The following is a 7119-nucleotide window of genomic DNA, read 5'->3' as shown; positions in this document are numbered from 1 at the left end:
GTTTTAATTCATTAAGCTGTTTCCTTTTAATTAAAAAATTTTCAGATTTAAAATTTAAATCTTTAAAATCTTAAATCTTTAAAATTTAAATCTTTAAAAATCTTAAAACCTCAACTTGTATGTCTTACTGATTTCAGCTTTTCCCTTTAAAAAGGCTGGGATGGTAACTTGTAAACCCAGTTTTTTAATGTAGTCAAATTTATAAATCTTTCCTTTTATGTCTTTGAGTCTATTATAATTCAGGGAAAGCTGTTTCCAATTCTGAGATTCTTAAAAATTCTCTGGGTGTTTCACTTTTACTTTCATGGACTACTTGTCTTGAAATACATGTTTGAACTTTTGGGAATTTATGCTTTATAAGTTGTAAGGTTTTGATCCAACTTCTTTTTTTTTTTTTTTTTTTTTGAGACAGAGTCTCGCTTTGTTGCCCAGGCTAGTGTGAGTGCCGTGGCGTCAGCCTGGCTCACAGCAACCTCAAACTCCTGGGCTCGGAGCGATCCTTCTGCCTCAGCCTCCCGAGTAGCTGGGACTACAGGCATGCGCCACCATGCCCGGCTAATTTTTAATATATATATCAGTTGGCCAATTAGTTTCTTTCTATTTATAGTAGAGACGGGGTCTCGCTCTTGCTCAGGCTGGTTTTGAACTCCTGACCTTGAGCAATCCGCCTGCCTCGGCCTCCCAGAGAGCTAGGATTACAGGCGTGAGCCACCGCGCCTGGCCAGATCCAACTTCTTTTTCAAGTTGGTTATCCATGTATTGTAACCTTTTCATTGTTGCAGTGAAAAGGTTTGTTTATGAATTATTACTCAAATTCCTATAATATGCCAAACTCTGTTCTTAGACCGGGAATACGGCACTGGATGAGATCGTCAAATCACTGTTCTCCCAAAACTTACATGAAATTGTAGACAGGCAATAACAAGGTCAACACACACACACACACACACACACACACACACACACACACACTCCATATACCTAAGGTCAGTAAGGACAGAGAATAAAATCTGGTAGGAAGAAACTATTTCAGGGAAGCACATGGCGCTGGTGTGGCAACAGTGGGGTGGGAGTGAGTGTGAAGTTGTCACACAGAATGGACCTTGAGGGTCTCTCTGAGGAGTAACATTTGAGCAGAAGTCAAAATAACAAAACAGACACGCCATGCAAATATAGACAGGCAGAAAAAACAGCAAGTGCACAGACCCTAAATCAGGAAAGGGCTTCGTGTGTTCAGGGAACAGAAATACACGGTGTCAGCGTAGGTCGAAGTCAGCGAGTCAGGTGGGAGGAGCTCAGAGTGATGGAGCTGAGGTGCAGGGCCCCGTCATCCATGCTAAGAAGTCTGTTTTATACTGAATGTGACAGGAAGCCAATGGGGTGTCCAAGCTGGAAAGTGACATGACCTAGTTTATATTTTAGGTGATATTCTAGCTGTGGTTTCGAAAATAGACTGTGGAGGAAATCCTTTCGTATTGTTCTGTTTTCCAAGAGAAGATGTAACGTGTAAATGCGGAATGGAACAGTGGGTCCTGTGAGAGGGTCTTTGTGGGAGGCGGAGTCTGCGCTGTGTTGTGGGGCTGGTCTCCTCACACGCAAGGCTGGAGGTCCCAGGCTGCCTCAGCGCTGCCTCTTCACCGAAAACGTTTCTCTTCCGCAGGATCAGAGCCAGAAATCCGTCTCCGTGCCTGCTGCCCGCTGGCCTTCTCCACTGGGCACTTCCTCAGCAAACACGTGCTGCACAACCATCCTGCTCAGATGTCTCCAGGTGTCCATGGGGACACTGACCTGTGGCCCGGGATCCCAGCCCAGAGGAGCAGAAGCAACAGCACCAGCAGTTTTGTGATGGGAGCTGCCAGAGTGACACAGCAGCAGGCCCAGGGAAAGACAAGAGCTCTAAGCCCTTGTTCAGGAGGAAGAGGCAGACTTCAAGGGCATTTTCCAGCTCACCCCTAAGACAAGCAGTAAGCTCCAGAGGAGGAAACACAGTGGTGAAAATGGAGCCCAGCCAAGCCCAAAGGGAAAAGCCTGAGGAAACAAAGTATTAAAAGGGGCTATGAATTCAAAATGGGGAGCATTCACATGCTCACAAAAAGAAGCTTTGGATATGCACAGAGTGTCCACAGGGCTGTAGTGGCATTACTTCAGTCAGCATTATTTTGCACAGGAAGACACACACAGGAGAGAATTCCTGTGTGTACAGTTAGTATGGGGGAAGTTTTACCAATAAGTCATACCCTATCACACACCAGAGAACACACACTAAGGAGAGAAACCTTTTCTGTGCAAGAAGCATGGGTGAGGCTTCCGCTTCAAGGCAAATATCATCAGACACCAGAGGGCACACTCAGGGGAGAAACCTTTGGTGTCTAAGGAATTGGGCAAGGCTTTACCCAAAAGTCAACCCTCATCTCTCGCCACAGGACCTACTGAGGGGACAAGCCTTTGTCAGTAATGAATGTGAGCAAGGATTCATCCAGAAGTCATACCCTATGAAACACCAGGTCTCACATTCAGGGGAGAACCCTTTTGTATGAAAGAAGCTTGGGCAAACCTATACCAACCATAAAACTGCGTATTGCCAAAGCAATCTTGAACAAAGCTGTAGGCATCACATTACTTGACTTCAAAATCTATTATACAAAGCTAACATAAACAAAACAGCATGGTACTGGCATAAAAGCAGCAGACAGTTAAACCAAAGGAACAGAATAGAGAACCCAGAAATAAATCCACCCATTTATGATTAATTGATTTTTGACAGAATTGCTAAGAACACTCAATGGGAAAAGGACAGTCTCTTCAATAAATGGTGTTGAGAAAATGTATATCCACATGCAAAAAAATGAAATTAGATCCTTATCTCACACCATATACAAAAATCAACCCAAAATGGGTTAAGAAGTAAATGTAAGAGCTGAAACTGTAAACTAATAGAAGAAAACATAGGGGAAAAGTTCCATGATTCTGGTCCGCACAGTGATTTTTGGATATGACCCCAAAAACACAGTCAACAAAAGCAAAATTAGACAAAAGGAATTACATCAAACTAAAAAGCTTCTGCATAGCAAATGATCAACAAAGTGAAGAGAAAACCAATGCAATAGGAAAAAATCTTTGCAATTCATATACATAGTCCCTCCATATGTATGGTTTCACTTTCAACAGTTACATTTTCCCATGGTAAACAATAGTCTTAAACTATTAAGGTATTTTGAGAAAGAGAACACTCACATAACTTTTATTACAGTATATCATCATAATTGTTCTATTTTATTAGTTATTGTTAATCTCATACTGTGCCCAATTTATAAACTAAACTTTATGATAGGTGCCATGGCCTGTTTGCAGGACGGAGGATGAACACAGAACAAAGAGACACAAAAAGAAAGATACAGACACACACAAAGACGGTACAAGACTACAGTGGAGAATGCACCAGTCATTTTATTTTTATACCCTAAAAAATCAAGTTACTTCCTTGTACGTGACCACCCAGGCATTGCAGCAATGGCTATACATTCTGGAACACATAGCCTAAGGACACAGATGTCCCTTGACTCAGTGTTTCCAGGAAGTTGCTCGAGGCACCAGGCATAGATCACAGACCGAGATTAGCAAAGGTTAAAGCAAGGCAGCCACAGGGGCACTTTCTATCCCCAGTTCCTCCTGGCTGGCCCCCTACGACTGTGTCTGTCTTAGGTTGTTCCTCCTTGAGGAATCTTACCTGTCATTGACTATCCAGCCATCTTACGGGGCCAAGTAGCAATCATAGGAACAATATGCTTATTGTGTGGCCTCCAGGCCTCCACTTATCGTGAGGCTGGGCAGCTCTTGCCTAAATGCAGAACTCAGGCCTATTGTTATGCCTCTAGGCAGCAACCTTGTCTGGAGCACATTACTCTTAAACGTTCTGGGCAGAGCACGTACATTACTCACTAAATTTAATTCTTAAACCAGGAAAGTATAATGTCAGTCCCCAACAGATAGGTATGTATTAATATGGATAGGAAAAAACATAGTATGTACTATATAGGGTTTGTTACTGTCTGTGGCTTCAGGCATCCATTTGGGGTCTTAGAACATATCCCCACATGGATATGGGGGAGGGGCAATATATCTAATGAAAGGCCAACATCCAAAGCATATAAAAAACTCAAACAATTCAATAGCAGAAAATGAATAACCCATTATAAAATGGACAAAGGACCTGAGTAGATATTTTTCAAAAAAAGATATACAAATGTCCAAAAGATATATAAAAATACTTAGCATCACAAATCATCAGGGAAATGCATATTACAACAACACATAGACATCACCTCACAAGGTCAGATGGCTATTATCAAGAAGACAAAAGACAACCAGTGTTGGTAAGGATGTGAAGAAAAGGGAATCCTTGCACACTATTGGAGGGAATGTAAATTAGCACATCATTATAGAAAACAGTATGAAGTTTCCTCCAAAAATTAAAAATAGAACTACAATATGACCCAGCAACCTCACTACATGGCATATATCCAAAGGAAATGAACTAAGTGTATTGAAGAGATATCTGCACCCCCATGTTCATTGCAACATTATTCACAATAGCTAAGATACAGAATCAAACTAACCGCCCATTGACAGATGAATGGTTAAAGAAAATGTGAAAATGAAATACTAGTTTCATTGAATTTCAATGAAATACTAGTATTTCACAATGAAATACTAGTTAGCCAGCCAGGTTTGCCAATACCCATGGACACACCTCCCTGAATGTTTTCTTAGGGTCTGACTGTCCCCCACCTCCAGGGCAGGGTTTGGAAAAAATTGGAGGGAATTGAAAGTCTAGCCATCAGGCCACACAAGGGACAGTGCCCAGGTCCAAGGCTACCTGTCCTGTTCAACAGAAGCAGCCTAGATTAGTCCCACCCAGGTGTATGGACATGAGTGTGTGCTGGGCAACCAGCCGTGGTAGTACTACAACCAGCTGAAGTTTGAGAAGGCTTTACTCCAATTTCTAATAAATTAATCAAGCCAAAATTTAAGACTGTAATAAATGGTCATTTAGTTTTTGTGTGAATACTCCCTATGAGATGTAGCTATTTCTCAGCAAGGGCCACTCCCCGTCTCTGGAGGGGAACTCACAAAATCTCTCAGAGGCACATCCAAATCAGGTCCCACAGCGGGATCTGGCCAGGCCCGTCCCAGAATGGTCCAGCATCCAGGAGAAGACTTAGAAACTTTTTGTGAGGCCCTTGAGATGACGGCCCTTGAGATCCTTGCAAGATCCTTGCAGGATCATGGCAGCCCCAGGCCTCTTACTCAGACCTCCCTGGCTTCCCAGCCATTTGCTGCCCCTCTGGCGGGGGATTTGCTAACAGTCACATGGAGTTGCATGCCACAGCCAGGGCCAAAGAGGAACTATGGCCAGGTTCGACGTGTCCTCCAGGAACTTCCTGGGCAGCCTGTTCCCCACCAGTCTGGGTGGGTGGGGGGACTCAGAAACATTTTGTTGCACTTCTGATGACACACACTGCTCCAGACCTCAGTGAGACACATGGCACCTTCCACAGCCTTCCCTCCACAGCCAGGTGCAAGCCCTTCCCCTCAGTTGGAGTCTTATGGCCCCATGCAAGGTTAGCCCTGGCCAAGCGTGCCCTCCTGAGGCCTTTGTGTCTGGCTCTGGCCAGTCATAGCCGCCAAGGCCTTCCTGACCACCAGGTCCATCTAGGCTCTCCTAGGTTCCATGGCCGTTCTGGGTTTGTCCTGGGCTCTGGAGAGGGGCTTAGAAACATGTCTACAGGGTGCCTATCAGGACTGATTCCCCACTCAATTTATCAGCCAGAAAGAGCTGCCCTCCATGGTGTCTATGGCTGGGTAGGGTCATCTCAGCTGGCTGAGTGGGAATGAGAAACATTTTGGGGTTCATTTGCCATATACAATGGAGCTCGACATGAAACCGCAGCCAGGTCACAGCCCCTTCCCTGGGGCTCCCTTTCCAGCTTATACTGACCCCCACCACTGCAGGGGAAACAAGATCCTCAGACAGCTGTATCCAGTCTGTGTACATTCCTGTCTGGTTAGGCCGGTGGCCCTAAGAGAAAGATTCTTCAAAAATTTTCAGAAGGCGTGTCTAGTGACTAGACTACATGAGGAACCACAGCCCATCTGGGCATCCCTGTGTGATCAGCCAGTGCCCCTCCTTCAGAGTGTAACCTGGAACGATTCTCTGCAGGAGTTTCTTACTATCAGGCCTGACTCTATACAGGCCTGGCCTGCCTGTGAAGGTGTCCCTTGATGCCCTTAGCAGTGTCTGCACTGTGGATGGGAGTTTGGAAACAGTTTGTAAGGTGCAGCCAGTGACAGGGCCCAAACAGGGATTGTGGGACTGAAAAAGGGGCTCTTCTCCCACCTCCACATGGATCCCTGACTTCATGGAGCTTACTTGTCTGTAGGAAAACAACAACAACAAGACAATAATAACAACAAAGACAATTTCACACCTGGGTAAGTATTTCTAATAAAATGAATTATATTAAGATAGAGAATGCCTTGGAGATGGGGGACTAATCATGTTGGACAATAAGGGAGGGCTTCTCAGAGCAGGTGGTGTGTGAACTGACCCTGTAGAAAGCTGGGGGCTCACTCAGCTGGTAGAAAGTGTCAAATTAATGCAATGGTCCCCCAGCTATCCAAGATATTATCAGATCACAGTTTGAGCCAATTCTAAGACTATAAAAGATGTTTCTGTTTATATCAATCTATAAATCTGACTAGCTGTTTGGTATGTCCCCAGTAATTTTGGCTTCATCCTTTGCACAGAATTTGGTGTGAGATTAGGTTGGAAAATCCTAACTTGCTTCTGTTGCAAATTTTTCCTCCAGTGATTTCAATTAGAGTCTGTGCCTTGGAGAATAAGCTATAAAACATTCACTCAACATCTATTTATTGAAGTCCTTTACATGCCATATTCTTCTAGGCACAGATGGAGTCTTAAAAGATACAATCACTTGCAGTCTGCATGTTATTTATATAAAATCCAAAGTATTTGGAACATTTGAGTGATGTTATTTAAAAATTTTTCTCAGAATTTGACATTGTGTGATGACACCCACGCTCTTTCTATATGGTATT

Source organism: Microcebus murinus, chromosome 7 (assembly GCF_040939455.1).
Source record: "Microcebus murinus isolate Inina chromosome 7, M.murinus_Inina_mat1.0, whole genome shotgun sequence".
Classification (NCBI taxonomy): domain Eukaryota; kingdom Metazoa; phylum Chordata; class Mammalia; order Primates; family Cheirogaleidae; genus Microcebus; species Microcebus murinus.
The sequence above is the reverse complement of the archived record's forward strand: the minus strand, read 5'-3'. Positions refer to the sequence as shown.